Below are 12791 nucleotides of genomic sequence, written 5' to 3' on the forward strand. Positions count from 1 at the left end.
GTCTAGAGTGTGGACAACACGTTCGTCTTACTCAGAGCGGTGGCCGAACGCTATTTTCGACGTTGTGCGTGCCACTTTAATTTTGGCCAACTACGATTCGATACAGAATGCAGGAAACCTGAAAGACACCCTCACGGACACATTGAGAGTAGTGTTTGTCTGCGGAATAATGGGAGTGCAAGGGTCTGTGATATTGATATGGTTGTATGTAGCACTATCCGTCATCAGGGGGCGTAGCTCAGATGGTAGAGCGCTCGCTTAGCATGCGAGAGGTACTGGGATCGATACCCAGCGTCTCCAGAATTTTTAACACACCAACATGCGCACACTGCCATGCAAATAATTCACAGCCAGCGAATGTGTCTAGGCAGATACGAGCGAACGATTAGCAGCCACAATTGGCAAGCGTGCTGTTACGCGCAGGAAGCACCCTCCTCCCAGCCCTATACTTAATTTAGAACCAGTACAAGTCTTCCCTTAAGATTCTCAAACCTATGTCGGAAAGATCTGCCTTGCGCCGAGTTCACAAAAATCCCACTGCACATTCCCATTCTTTACGTGCAGTCGGCTGCTACTGGTGTTGCTAGTTGTGACTGCTGATGACAGATGCCGTAGCAATCAATTCATGGAGTGAGTTGTATGTTTTGCGACACTCTGTCTCTGACAAGCAAGCGGAGGTGACATAGGCGCGAACACGGGAAGTTTGCAGCTCCTCGCTGCCTGCAGAGACCGAGCAGCCACACTAGTTGGGCGGCCTAAGCCGTAGGCGAAATGTGCTCACTCGCTTGGGCGCGACGTCAAGCTCTAAATAAGGCTGTCACTAGCGTGAGCGTTGCGTGAGCGTCGTGTAAAGTCGGAAAAGTCGTCTGCATAGGTGAGTGCAATGTTTGGGGAGCGTTTCGTAGTTTGCGCAGTGCAATGGAGACGCGGAAACTTGTTGTGGCCCAGTCTTTTGCAGTTGGACGACAAGAGTGGTACACAGTAGTAAAGTGCGAGGCAGTGAGTTGGCATCAACAGTCGAGTGCACAATGGGGCTTCAGATGTGCTTGTTACCTCAGGCGCTGTGTGATTGTCGACATGGAGTGAAAACGGAGCAATTTGTGACTGTCCTTTCAATTTAAGACGTTAAATACAGACGGAATTTGTAGTCGTAATACCAGAGCATCGAAACTACTTGGAACTCTTGTGCATATGAACGTGATCGCGCCTTTGTACACTGGTCCCTTCGCCCCTATGAACCAACCAACCATCATGTCCGCGCACATCAGAGTAGCAAAGGATGGAAAACAGCGCATCTTTGTTGCGCTTGGGGGCGTAGCTCAGTTGGTAGAGCGTTCGCTTTGCATGTGAAAGGTCCCGGGTTCAAGCCCCGGCGCCTCCATGTTTTGTGGACAGTGCATGGTAAGTGTTGGTCGCGGCGAGCCTAAAGACACGCAAGATGTTGCAAAGCCAGCCTCACAGACTCATATGATGTATACTGACGTAAGGAGAGCAAGACGTGAATGTGAGGACCGGCTGTTGTCGAGGTGTCATCGAGTGCAAATCTATCTTAGGTATAACGGCCTAACCTCAATGAAGTCTAGAGTGTGGACAACACGTTCGTCTTACTCAGAGCGGTGGCCGAACGCTATTTTCGACGTTGTGCGTGCCACTTTAATTTTGGCCAACTACGATTCGATACAGAATGCAGGAAACCCGAAAGACACCCTCACGGACACATTGAGAGTAGTGTTTGTCTGCGGAATAATGGGAGTGCAAGGGTCTGTGATATTGATATGGTTGTATGTAGCACTATCCGTCATCAGGGGGCGTAGCTCAGATGGTAGAGCGCTCGCTTAGCATGCGAGAGGTACTGGGATCGATACCCAGCGTCTCCAGAATTTTTAACACACCAACATGCGCACACTGCCATGCAAATAATTCACAGCCAGCGAATGTGTCTAGGCAGATACGAGCGAACGATTAGCAGCCACAATTGGCAAGCGTGCTGTTACGCGCAGGAAGCACCCTCCTCCCAGCCCTATACTTAATTTAGAACCAGTACAAGTCTTCCCTTAAGATTCTCAAACCTATGTCGGAAAGATCTGCCTTGCGCCGAGTTCACAAAAATCCCACTGCACATTCCCATTCTTTACGTGCAGTCGGCTGCTACTGGTGTTGCTAGTTGTGACTGCTGATGACAGATGCCGTAGCAATCAATTCATGGAGTGAGTTGTATGTTTTGCGACACTCTGTCTCTGACAAGCAAGCGGAGGTGACATAGGCGCGAACACGGGAAGTTTGCAGCTCCTCGCTGCCTGCAGAGACCGAGCAGCCACACTAGTTGGGCGGCCTAAGCCGTAGGCGAAATGTGCTCACTCGCTTGGGCGCGACGTCAAGCTCTAAATAAGGCTGTCACTAGCGTGAGCGTTGCGTGAGCGTCGTGTAAAGTCGGAAAAGTCGTCTGCATAGGTGAGTGCAATGTTTGGGGAGCGTTTCGTAGTTTGCGCAGTGCAATGGAGACGCGGAAACTTGTTGTGGCCCAGTCTTTTGCAGTTGGACGACAAGAGTGGTACACAGTAGTAAAGTGCGAGGCAGTGAGTTGGCATCAACAGTCGAGTGCACAATGGGGCTTCAGATGTGCTTGTTACCTCAGGCGCTGTGTGATTGTCGACATGGAGTGAAAACGGAGCAATTTGTGACTGTCCTTTCAATTTAAGACGTTAAATACAGACGGAATTTGTAGTCGTAATACCAGAGCATCGAAACTACTTGGAACTCTTGTGCATATGAACGTGATCGCGCCTTTGTACACTGGTCCCTTCGCCCCTATGAACCAACCAACCATCATGTCCGCGCACATCAGAGTAGCAAAGGATGGAAAACAGCGCATCTTTGTTGCGCTTGGGGGCGTAGCTCAGTTGGTAGAGCGTTCGCTTTGCATGTGAAAGGTCCCGGGTTCAAGCCCCGGCGCCTCCATGTTTTGTGGACAGTGCATGGTAAGTGTTGGTCGCGGCGAGCCTAAAGACACGCAAGATGTTGCAAAGCCAGCCTCACAGACTCATATGATGTATACTGACGTAAGGAGAGCAAGACGTGAATGTGAGGACCGGCTGTTGTCGAGGTGTCATCGAGTGCAAATCTATCTTAGGTATAACGGCCTAACCTCAATGAAGTCTAGAGTGTGGACAACACGTTCGTCTTACTCAGAGCGGTGGCCGAACGCTATTTTCGACGTTGTGCGTGCCACTTTAATTTTGGCCAACTACGATTCGATACAGAATGCAGGAAACCCGAAAGACACCCTCACGGACACATTGAGAGTAGTGTTTGTCTGCGGAATAATGGGAGTGCAAGGGTCTGTGATATTGATATGGTTGTATGTAGCACTATCCGTCATCAGGGGGCGTAGCTCAGATGGTAGAGCGCTCGCTTAGCATGCGAGAGGTACTGGGATCGATACCCAGCGTCTCCAGAATTTTTAACACACCAACATGCGCACACTGCCATGCAAATAATTCACAGCCAGCGAATGTGTCTAGGCAGATACGAGCGAACGATTAGCAGCCACAATTGGCAAGCGTGCTGTTACGCGCAGGAAGCACCCTCCTCCCAGCCCTATACTTAATTTAGAACCAGTACAAGTCTTCCCTTAAGATTCTCAAACCTATGTCGGAAAGATCTGCCTTGCGCCGAGTTCACAAAAATCCCACTGCACATTCCCATTCTTTACGTGCAGTCGGCTGCTACTGGTGTTGCTAGTTGTGACTGCTGATGACAGATGCCGTAGCAATCAATTCATGGAGTGAGTTGTATGTTTTGCGACACTCTGTCTCTGACAAGCAAGCGGAGGTGACATAGGCGCGAACACGGGAAGTTTGCAGCTCCTCGCTGCCTGCAGAGACCGAGCAGCCACACTAGTTGGGCGGCCTAAGCCGTAGGCGAAATGTGCTCACTCGCTTGGGCGCGACGTCAAGCTCTAAATAAGGCTGTCACTAGCGTGAGCGTTGCGTGAGCGTCGTGTAAAGTCGGAAAAGTCGTCTGCATAGGTGAGTGCAATGTTTGGGGAGCGTTTCGTAGTTTGCGCAGTGCAATGGAGACGCGGAAACTTGTTGTGGCCCAGTCTTTTGCAGTTGGACGACAAGAGTGGTACACAGTAGTAAAGTGCGAGGCAGTGAGTTGGCATCAACAGTCGAGTGCACAATGGGGCTTCAGATGTGCTTGTTACCTCAGGCGCTGTGTGATTGTCGACATGGAGTGAAAACGGAGCAATTTGTGACTGTCCTTTCAATTTAAGACGTTAAATACAGACGGAATTTGTAGTCGTAATACCAGAGCATCGAAACTACTTGGAACTCTTGTGCATATGAACGTGATCGCGCCTTTGTACACTGGTCCCTTCGCCCCTATGAACCAACCAACCATCATGTCCGCGCACATCAGAGTAGCAAAGGATGGAAAACAGCGCATCTTTGTTGCGCTTGGGGGCGTAGCTCAGTTGGTAGAGCGTTCGCTTTGCATGTGAAAGGTCCCGGGTTCAAGCCCCGGCGCCTCCATGTTTTGTGGACAGTGCATGGTAAGTGTTGGTCGCGGCGAGCCTAAAGACACGCAAGATGTTGCAAAGCCAGCCTCACAGACTCATATGATGTATACTGACGTAAGGAGAGCAAGACGTGAATGTGAGGACCGGCTGTTGTCGAGGTGTCATCGAGTGCAAATCTATCTTAGGTATAACGGCCTAACCTCAATGAAGTCTAGAGTGTGGACAACACGTTCGTCTTACTCAGAGCGGTGGCCGAACGCTATTTTCGACGTTGTGCGTGCCACTTTAATTTTGGCCAACTACGATTCGATACAGAATGCAGGAAACCCGAAAGACACCCTCACGGACACATTGAGAGTAGTGTTTGTCTGCGGAATAATGGGAGTGCAAGGGTCTGTGATATTGATATGGTTGTATGTAGCACTATCCGTCATCAGGGGGCGTAGCTCAGATGGTAGAGCGCTCGCTTAGCATGCGAGAGGTACTGGGATCGATACCCAGCGTCTCCAGAATTTTTAACACACCAACATGCGCACACTGCCATGCAAATAATTCACAGCCAGCGAATGTGTCTAGGCAGATACGAGCGAACGATTAGCAGCCACAATTGGCAAGCGTGCTGTTACGCGCAGGAAGCACCCTCCTCCCAGCCCTATACTTAATTTAGAACCAGTACAAGTCTTCCCTTAAGATTCTCAAACCTATGTCGGAAAGATCTGCCTTGCGCCGAGTTCACAAAAATCCCACTGCACATTCCCATTCTTTACGTGCAGTCGGCTGCTACTGGTGTTGCTAGTTGTGACTGCTGATGACAGATGCCGTAGCAATCAATTCATGGAGTGAGTTGTATGTTTTGCGACACTCTGTCTCTGACAAGCAAGCGGAGGTGACATAGGCGCGAACACGGGAAGTTTGCAGCTCCTCGCTGCCTGCAGAGACCGAGCAGCCACACTAGTTGGGCGGCCTAAGCCGTAGGCGAAATGTGCTCACTCGCTTGGGCGCGACGTCAAGCTCTAAATAAGGCTGTCACTAGCGTGAGCGTTGCGTGAGCGTCGTGTAAAGTCGGAAAAGTCGTCTGCATAGGTGAGTGCAATGTTTGGGGAGCGTTTCGTAGTTTGCGCAGTGCAATGGAGACGCGGAAACTTGTTGTGGCCCAGTCTTTTGCAGTTGGACGACAAGAGTGGTACACAGTAGTAAAGTGCGAGGCAGTGAGTTGGCATCAACAGTCGAGTGCACAATGGGGCTTCAGATGTGCTTGTTACCTCAGGCGCTGTGTGATTGTCGACATGGAGTGAAAACGGAGCAATTTGTGACTGTCCTTTCAATTTAAGACGTTAAATACAGACGGAATTTGTAGTCGTAATACCAGAGCATCGAAACTACTTGGAACTCTTGTGCATATGAACGTGATCGCGCCTTTGTACACTGGTCCCTTCGCCCCTATGAACCAACCAACCATCATGTCCGCGCACATCAGAGTAGCAAAGGATGGAAAACAGCGCATCTTTGTTGCGCTTGGGGGCGTAGCTCAGTTGGTAGAGCGTTCGCTTTGCATGTGAAAGGTCCCGGGTTCAAGCCCCGGCGCCTCCATGTTTTGTGGACAGTGCATGGTAAGTGTTGGTCGCGGCGAGCCTAAAGACACGCAAGATGTTGCAAAGCCAGCCTCACAGACTCATATGATGTATACTGACGTAAGGAGAGCAAGACGTGAATGTGAGGACCGGCTGTTGTCGAGGTGTCATCGAGTGCAAATCTATCTTAGGTATAACGGCCTAACCTCAATGAAGTCTAGAGTGTGGACAACACGTTCGTCTTACTCAGAGCGGTGGCCGAACGCTATTTTCGACGTTGTGCGTGCCACTTTAATTTTGGCCAACTACGATTCGATACAGAATGCAGGAAACCCGAAAGACACCCTCACGGACACATTGAGAGTAGTGTTTGTCTGCGGAATAATGGGAGTGCAAGGGTCTGTGATATTGATATGGTTGTATGTAGCACTATCCGTCATCAGGGGGCGTAGCTCAGATGGTAGAGCGCTCGCTTAGCATGCGAGAGGTACTGGGATCGATACCCAGCGTCTCCAGAATTTTTAACACACCAACATGCGCACACTGCCATGCAAATAATTCACAGCCAGCGAATGTGTCTAGGCAGATACGAGCGAACGATTAGCAGCCACAATTGGCAAGCGTGCTGTTACGCGCAGGAAGCACCCTCCTCCCAGCCCTATACTTAATTTAGAACCAGTACAAGTCTTCCCTTAAGATTCTCAAACCTATGTCGGAAAGATCTGCCTTGCGCCGAGTTCACAAAAATCCCACTGCACATTCCCATTCTTTACGTGCAGTCGGCTGCTACTGGTGTTGCTAGTTGTGACTGCTGATGACAGATGCCGTAGCAATCAATTCATGGAGTGAGTTGTATGTTTTGCGACACTCTGTCTCTGACAAGCAAGCGGAGGTGACATAGGCGCGAACACGGGAAGTTTGCAGCTCCTCGCTGCCTGCAGAGACCGAGCAGCCACACTAGTTGGGCGGCCTAAGCCGTAGGCGAAATGTGCTCACTCGCTTGGGCGCGACGTCAAGCTCTAAATAAGGCTGTCACTAGCGTGAGCGTTGCGTGAGCGTCGTGTAAAGTCGGAAAAGTCGTCTGCATAGGTGAGTGCAATGTTTGGGGAGCGTTTCGTAGTTTGCGCAGTGCAATGGAGACGCGGAAACTTGTTGTGGCCCAGTCTTTTGCAGTTGGACGACAAGAGTGGTACACAGTAGTAAAGTGCGAGGCAGTGAGTTGGCATCAACAGTCGAGTGCACAATGGGGCTTCAGATGTGCTTGTTACCTCAGGCGCTGTGTGATTGTCGACATGGAGTGAAAACGGAGCAATTTGTGACTGTCCTTTCAATTTAAGACGTTAAATACAGACGGAATTTGTAGTCGTAATACCAGAGCATCGAAACTACTTGGAACTCTTGTGCATATGAACGTGATCGCGCCTTTGTACACTGGTCCCTTCGCCCCTATGAACCAACCAACCATCATGTCCGCGCACATCAGAGTAGCAAAGGATGGAAAACAGCGCATCTTTGTTGCGCTTGGGGGCGTAGCTCAGTTGGTAGAGCGTTCGCTTTGCATGTGAAAGGTCCCGGGTTCAAGCCCCGGCGCCTCCATGTTTTGTGGACAGTGCATGGTAAGTGTTGGTCGCGGCGAGCCTAAAGACACGCAAGATGTTGCAAAGCCAGCCTCACAGACTCATATGATGTATACTGACGTAAGGAGAGCAAGACGTGAATGTGAGGACCGGCTGTTGTCGAGGTGTCATCGAGTGCAAATCTATCTTAGGTATAACGGCCTAACCTCAATGAAGTCTAGAGTGTGGACAACACGTTCGTCTTACTCAGAGCGGTGGCCGAACGCTATTTTCGACGTTGTGCGTGCCACTTTAATTTTGGCCAACTACGATTCGATACAGAATGCAGGAAACCCGAAAGACACCCTCACGGACACATTGAGAGTAGTGTTTGTCTGCGGAATAATGGGAGTGCAAGGGTCTGTGATATTGATATGGTTGTATGTAGCACTATCCGTCATCAGGGGGCGTAGCTCAGATGGTAGAGCGCTCGCTTAGCATGCGAGAGGTACTGGGATCGATACCCAGCGTCTCCAGAATTTTTAACACACCAACATGCGCACACTGCCATGCAAATAATTCACAGCCAGCGAATGTGTCTAGGCAGATACGAGCGAACGATTAGCAGCCACAATTGGCAAGCGTGCTGTTACGCGCAGGAAGCACCCTCCTCCCAGCCCTATACTTAATTTAGAACCAGTACAAGTCTTCCCTTAAGATTCTCAAACCTATGTCGGAAAGATCTGCCTTGCGCCGAGTTCACAAAAATCCCACTGCACATTCCCATTCTTTACGTGCAGTCGGCTGCTACTGGTGTTGCTAGTTGTGACTGCTGATGACAGATGCCGTAGCAATCAATTCATGGAGTGAGTTGTATGTTTTGCGACACTCTGTCTCTGACAAGCAAGCGGAGGTGACATAGGCGCGAACACGGGAAGTTTGCAGCTCCTCGCTGCCTGCAGAGACCGAGCAGCCACACTAGTTGGGCGGCCTAAGCCGTAGGCGAAATGTGCTCACTCGCTTGGGCGCGACGTCAAGCTCTAAATAAGGCTGTCACTAGCGTGAGCGTTGCGTGAGCGTCGTGTAAAGTCGGAAAAGTCGTCTGCATAGGTGAGTGCAATGTTTGGGGAGCGTTTCGTAGTTTGCGCAGTGCAATGGAGACGCGGAAACTTGTTGTGGCCCAGTCTTTTGCAGTTGGACGACAAGAGTGGTACACAGTAGTAAAGTGCGAGGCAGTGAGTTGGCATCAACAGTCGAGTGCACAATGGGGCTTCAGATGTGCTTGTTACCTCAGGCGCTGTGTGATTGTCGACATGGAGTGAAAACGGAGCAATTTGTGACTGTCCTTTCAATTTAAGACGTTAAATACAGACGGAATTTGTAGTCGTAATACCAGAGCATCGAAACTACTTGGAACTCTTGTGCATATGAACGTGATCGCGCCTTTGTACACTGGTCCCTTCGCCCCTATGAACCAACCAACCATCATGTCCGCGCACATCAGAGTAGCAAAGGATGGAAAACAGCGCATCTTTGTTGCGCTTGGGGGCGTAGCTCAGTTGGTAGAGCGTTCGCTTTGCATGTGAAAGGTCCCGGGTTCAAGCCCCGGCGCCTCCATGTTTTGTGGACAGTGCATGGTAAGTGTTGGTCGCGGCGAGCCTAAAGACACGCAAGATGTTGCAAAGCCAGCCTCACAGACTCATATGATGTATACTGACGTAAGGAGAGCAAGACGTGAATGTGAGGACCGGCTGTTGTCGAGGTGTCATCGAGTGCAAATCTATCTTAGGTATAACGGCCTAACCTCAATGAAGTCTAGAGTGTGGACAACACGTTCGTCTTACTCAGAGCGGTGGCCGAACGCTATTTTCGACGTTGTGCGTGCCACTTTAATTTTGGCCAACTACGATTCGATACAGAATGCAGGAAACCCGAAAGACACCCTCACGGACACATTGAGAGTAGTGTTTGTCTGCGGAATAATGGGAGTGCAAGGGTCTGTGATATTGATATGGTTGTATGTAGCACTATCCGTCATCAGGGGGCGTAGCTCAGATGGTAGAGCGCTCGCTTAGCATGCGAGAGGTACTGGGATCGATACCCAGCGTCTCCAGAATTTTTAACACACCAACATGCGCACACTGCCATGCAAATAATTCACAGCCAGCGAATGTGTCTAGGCAGATACGAGCGAACGATTAGCAGCCACAATTGGCAAGCGTGCTGTTACGCGCAGGAAGCACCCTCCTCCCAGCCCTATACTTAATTTAGAACCAGTACAAGTCTTCCCTTAAGATTCTCAAACCTATGTCGGAAAGATCTGCCTTGCGCCGAGTTCACAAAAATCCCACTGCACATTCCCATTCTTTACGTGCAGTCGGCTGCTACTGGTGTTGCTAGTTGTGACTGCTGATGACAGATGCCGTAGCAATCAATTCATGGAGTGAGTTGTATGTTTTGCGACACTCTGTCTCTGACAAGCAAGCGGAGGTGACATAGGCGCGAACACGGGAAGTTTGCAGCTCCTCGCTGCCTGCAGAGACCGAGCAGCCACACTAGTTGGGCGGCCTAAGCCGTAGGCGAAATGTGCTCACTCGCTTGGGCGCGACGTCAAGCTCTAAATAAGGCTGTCACTAGCGTGAGCGTTGCGTGAGCGTCGTGTAAAGTCGGAAAAGTCGTCTGCATAGGTGAGTGCAATGTTTGGGGAGCGTTTCGTAGTTTGCGCAGTGCAATGGAGACGCGGAAACTTGTTGTGGCCCAGTCTTTTGCAGTTGGACGACAAGAGTGGTACACAGTAGTAAAGTGCGAGGCAGTGAGTTGGCATCAACAGTCGAGTGCACAATGGGGCTTCAGATGTGCTTGTTACCTCAGGCGCTGTGTGATTGTCGACATGGAGTGAAAACGGAGCAATTTGTGACTGTCCTTTCAATTTAAGACGTTAAATACAGACGGAATTTGTAGTCGTAATACCAGAGCATCGAAACTACTTGGAACTCTTGTGCATATGAACGTGATCGCGCCTTTGTACACTGGTCCCTTCGCCCCTATGAACCAACCAACCATCATGTCCGCGCACATCAGAGTAGCAAAGGATGGAAAACAGCGCATCTTTGTTGCGCTTGGGGGCGTAGCTCAGTTGGTAGAGCGTTCGCTTTGCATGTGAAAGGTCCCGGGTTCAAGCCCCGGCGCCTCCATGTTTTGTGGACAGTGCATGGTAAGTGTTGGTCGCGGCGAGCCTAAAGACACGCAAGATGTTGCAAAGCCAGCCTCACAGACTCATATGATGTATACTGACGTAAGGAGAGCAAGACGTGAATGTGAGGACCGGCTGTTGTCGAGGTGTCATCGAGTGCAAATCTATCTTAGGTATAACGGCCTAACCTCAATGAAGTCTAGAGTGTGGACAACACGTTCGTCTTACTCAGAGCGGTGGCCGAACGCTATTTTCGACGTTGTGCGTGCCACTTTAATTTTGGCCAACTACGATTCGATACAGAATGCAGGAAACCCGAAAGACACCCTCACGGACACATTGAGAGTAGTGTTTGTCTGCGGAATAATGGGAGTGCAAGGGTCTGTGATATTGATATGGTTGTATGTAGCACTATCCGTCATCAGGGGGCGTAGCTCAGATGGTAGAGCGCTCGCTTAGCATGCGAGAGGTACTGGGATCGATACCCAGCGTCTCCAGAATTTTTAACACACCAACATGCGCACACTGCCATGCAAATAATTCACAGCCAGCGAATGTGTCTAGGCAGATACGAGCGAACGATTAGCAGCCACAATTGGCAAGCGTGCTGTTACGCGCAGGAAGCACCCTCCTCCCAGCCCTACACTTAATTTAGAACCAGTACAAGTCTTCCCTTAAGATTCTCAAACCTATGTCGGAAAGATCTGCCTTGCGCCGAGTTCACAAAAATCCCACTGCACATTCCCATTCTTTACGTGCAGTCGGCTGCTACTGGTGTTGCTAGTTGTGACTGCTGATGACAGATGCCGTAGCAATCAATTCATGGAGTGAGTTGTATGTTTTGCGACACTCTGTCTCTGACAAGCAAGCGGAGGTGACATAGGCGCGAACACGGGAAGTTTGCAGCTCCTCGCTGCCTGCAGAGACCGAGCAGCCACACTAGTTGGGCGGCCTAAGCCGTAGGCGAAATGTGCTCACTCGCTTGGGCGCGACGTCAAGCTCTAAATAAGGCTGTCACTAGCGTGAGCGTTGCGTGAGCGTCGTGTAAAGTCGGAAAAGTCGTCTGCATAGGTGAGTGCAATGTTTGGGGAGCGTTTCGTAGTTTGCGCAGTGCAATGGAGACGCGGAAACTTGTTGTGGCTCAGTCTTTTGCAGTTGGACGACAAGAGTGGTACACAGTAGTAAAGTGCGAGGCAGTGAGTTGGCATCAACAGTCGAGTGCACAATGGGGCTTCAGATGTGCTTGTTACCTCAGGCGCTGTGTGATTGTCGACATGGAGTGAAAACGGAGCAATTTGTGACTGTCCTTTCAATTTAAGACGTTAAATACAGACGGAATTTGTAGTCGTAATACCAGAGCATCGAAACTACTTGGAACTCTTGTGCATATGAACGTGATCGCGCCTTTGTACACTGGTCCCTTCGCCCCTATGAACCAACCAACCATCATGTCCGCGCACATCAGAGTAGCAAAGGATGGAAAACAGCGCATCTTTGTTGCGCTTGGGGGCGTAGCTCAGTTGGTAGAGCGTTCGCTTTGCATGTGAAAGGTCCCGGGTTCAAGCCCCGGCGCCTCCATGTTTTGTGGACAGTGCATGGTAAGTGTTGGTTGCGGCGAGCCTAAAGACACGCAAGATGTTGCAAAGCCAGCCTCACAGACTCATATGATGTATACTGACGTAAGGAGAGCAAGACGTGAATGTGAGGACCGGCTGTTGTCGAGGTGTCATCGAGTGCAAATCTATCTTAGGTATAACGGCCTAACCTCAATGAAGTCTAGAGTGTGGACAACACGTTCGTCTTACTCAGAGCGGTGGCCGAACGCTATTTTCGACGTTGTGCGTGCCACTTTAATTTTGGCCAACTACGATTCGATACAGAATGCAGGAAACCTGAAAGACACCCTCACGGACACATTGAGAGTAGTGTTTGTCTGCGGAATAATGGGA

At 50.2% G+C, this 12791-nt stretch overlaps 16 non-coding genes across 16 annotated transcripts; all 16 read left to right on the forward strand.

Moving 5' to 3' along the window:
• The first annotated feature begins 227 nt into the window (after positions 1–227).
• On the forward strand, positions 228–300 carry Trnaa-agc (transfer RNA alanine (anticodon AGC)). The gene has a single exon. It is a non-coding gene; the product is annotated as a tRNA-Ala (tRNA).
• Positions 301–1308: 1008 nt separating this feature from the next.
• Positions 1309–1381, forward strand: Trnaa-ugc (transfer RNA alanine (anticodon UGC)). The gene has a single exon. It is a non-coding gene; the product is annotated as a tRNA-Ala (tRNA).
• Positions 1382–1804: 423 nt separating this feature from the next.
• On the forward strand, positions 1805–1877 carry Trnaa-agc (transfer RNA alanine (anticodon AGC)). Its single transcript has one exon. It is a non-coding gene; the product is annotated as a tRNA-Ala (tRNA).
• Positions 1878–2885: 1008 nt separating this feature from the next.
• Positions 2886–2958, forward strand: Trnaa-ugc (transfer RNA alanine (anticodon UGC)). Its single transcript has one exon. It is a non-coding gene; the product is annotated as a tRNA-Ala (tRNA).
• Positions 2959–3381: 423 nt separating this feature from the next.
• Trnaa-agc (transfer RNA alanine (anticodon AGC)) lies at positions 3382–3454 on the forward strand. Its single transcript has one exon. It is a non-coding gene; the product is annotated as a tRNA-Ala (tRNA).
• A 1008-nt stretch (positions 3455–4462) lies between these two features.
• Positions 4463–4535, forward strand: Trnaa-ugc (transfer RNA alanine (anticodon UGC)). Its single transcript has one exon. It is a non-coding gene; the product is annotated as a tRNA-Ala (tRNA).
• A 423-nt stretch (positions 4536–4958) lies between these two features.
• On the forward strand, positions 4959–5031 carry Trnaa-agc (transfer RNA alanine (anticodon AGC)). Its single transcript has one exon. It is a non-coding gene; the product is annotated as a tRNA-Ala (tRNA).
• Positions 5032–6039: 1008 nt separating this feature from the next.
• Trnaa-ugc (transfer RNA alanine (anticodon UGC)) lies at positions 6040–6112 on the forward strand. The gene has a single exon. It is a non-coding gene; the product is annotated as a tRNA-Ala (tRNA).
• Positions 6113–6535: 423 nt separating this feature from the next.
• Trnaa-agc (transfer RNA alanine (anticodon AGC)) lies at positions 6536–6608 on the forward strand. The gene has a single exon. It is a non-coding gene; the product is annotated as a tRNA-Ala (tRNA).
• Positions 6609–7616: 1008 nt separating this feature from the next.
• Positions 7617–7689, forward strand: Trnaa-ugc (transfer RNA alanine (anticodon UGC)). The gene has a single exon. It is a non-coding gene; the product is annotated as a tRNA-Ala (tRNA).
• A 423-nt stretch (positions 7690–8112) lies between these two features.
• Positions 8113–8185, forward strand: Trnaa-agc (transfer RNA alanine (anticodon AGC)). The gene has a single exon. It is a non-coding gene; the product is annotated as a tRNA-Ala (tRNA).
• Positions 8186–9193: 1008 nt separating this feature from the next.
• On the forward strand, positions 9194–9266 carry Trnaa-ugc (transfer RNA alanine (anticodon UGC)). The gene has a single exon. It is a non-coding gene; the product is annotated as a tRNA-Ala (tRNA).
• Positions 9267–9689: 423 nt separating this feature from the next.
• On the forward strand, positions 9690–9762 carry Trnaa-agc (transfer RNA alanine (anticodon AGC)). The gene has a single exon. It is a non-coding gene; the product is annotated as a tRNA-Ala (tRNA).
• A 1008-nt stretch (positions 9763–10770) lies between these two features.
• Positions 10771–10843, forward strand: Trnaa-ugc (transfer RNA alanine (anticodon UGC)). The gene has a single exon. It is a non-coding gene; the product is annotated as a tRNA-Ala (tRNA).
• Positions 10844–11266: 423 nt separating this feature from the next.
• On the forward strand, positions 11267–11339 carry Trnaa-agc (transfer RNA alanine (anticodon AGC)). Its single transcript has one exon. It is a non-coding gene; the product is annotated as a tRNA-Ala (tRNA).
• A 1008-nt stretch (positions 11340–12347) lies between these two features.
• Trnaa-ugc (transfer RNA alanine (anticodon UGC)) lies at positions 12348–12420 on the forward strand. The gene has a single exon. It is a non-coding gene; the product is annotated as a tRNA-Ala (tRNA).
• Positions 12421–12791: the final 371 nt, after the last annotated feature.

This window comes from Schistocerca cancellata, unplaced genomic scaffold, assembly GCF_023864275.1.
Source record: "Schistocerca cancellata isolate TAMUIC-IGC-003103 unplaced genomic scaffold, iqSchCanc2.1 HiC_scaffold_501, whole genome shotgun sequence".
Taxonomy (NCBI): domain Eukaryota; kingdom Metazoa; phylum Arthropoda; class Insecta; order Orthoptera; family Acrididae; genus Schistocerca; species Schistocerca cancellata.